General features: G+C 31.1%; 1 long non-coding RNA gene across 1 annotated transcript in view; it reads right to left on the bottom strand.

The window, feature by feature from the left end:
* LOC111712420 (uncharacterized) overlaps window positions 1-390 on the bottom strand; it is a 3,699-nt gene extending 3,309 nt beyond the window's left edge. Inside the window, exon 1 of the long non-coding RNA XR_002767447.1 lies at window positions 246-390. This is a non-coding gene — a long non-coding RNA (uncharacterized LOC111712420). The remainder of the gene's footprint in view (window positions 1-245) is intronic.
* Between the last annotated feature and the right edge of the window lie 257 nt (window positions 391-647).

Genomic DNA, 647 nt, shown 5'->3' with positions numbered 1-647 from the left:
TACTTATTTAATTTTTATCCATACAATTCACAGCATTATGCACAAACACAATGGACTTAACAATGCACATTTAGTCGATCTAATTAAAATTTGCTAAATTTTCCAGAATGAAAAAGGTTTTACAAAATCTGAAATATGTTTAGGATCGAAAACTATTTTTTTAGAGAATCATTATAATTAGGGAAAATCCTTCAAAAGAGTATGCCAAGATGCATTTCATTATTAGTAAGATCAATGACACGCACCTCAAAAACAACATAAAGGTGTGCCATGCCCCCCCCCAACACAGCTGTAGCAATCTTTGACAGCTTGCCTGCAAAAACTAGTTACTCATAGTTTTTCGGTATTAAAAAATACATGCTTTTCAAGCCACGCCACTGCTTTAATTTACAAGAAAATGTAACCAACAATTTCATAATCTCTAAAGCGTTGTTTATAGCCACTAATGAGTAATGATGGTTAAAAACTTCATTTTTTGGCCTTATCTACAGCTGTGCCAAGGACTAAACAAATATACAAAATTCTTCCTTTAATGTTAAATTCCAGTTTCCTGAACAGAGCTTGAGTCACACAACTATGGATCTAACCATGAATCATGATATAAAAGTTGAAATATAATAATAATTTTTTACAGAAAATTGTTTTAA

The sequence above is a fragment of the Eurytemora carolleeae genome, unplaced genomic scaffold (genome assembly GCF_000591075.1).
Source record: "Eurytemora carolleeae unplaced genomic scaffold, Eaff_2.0 scaffold1211, whole genome shotgun sequence".
Classification (NCBI taxonomy): domain Eukaryota; kingdom Metazoa; phylum Arthropoda; class Copepoda; order Calanoida; family Temoridae; genus Eurytemora; species Eurytemora carolleeae.
This window is presented reverse-complemented; position numbering and strand designations above follow the sequence as displayed.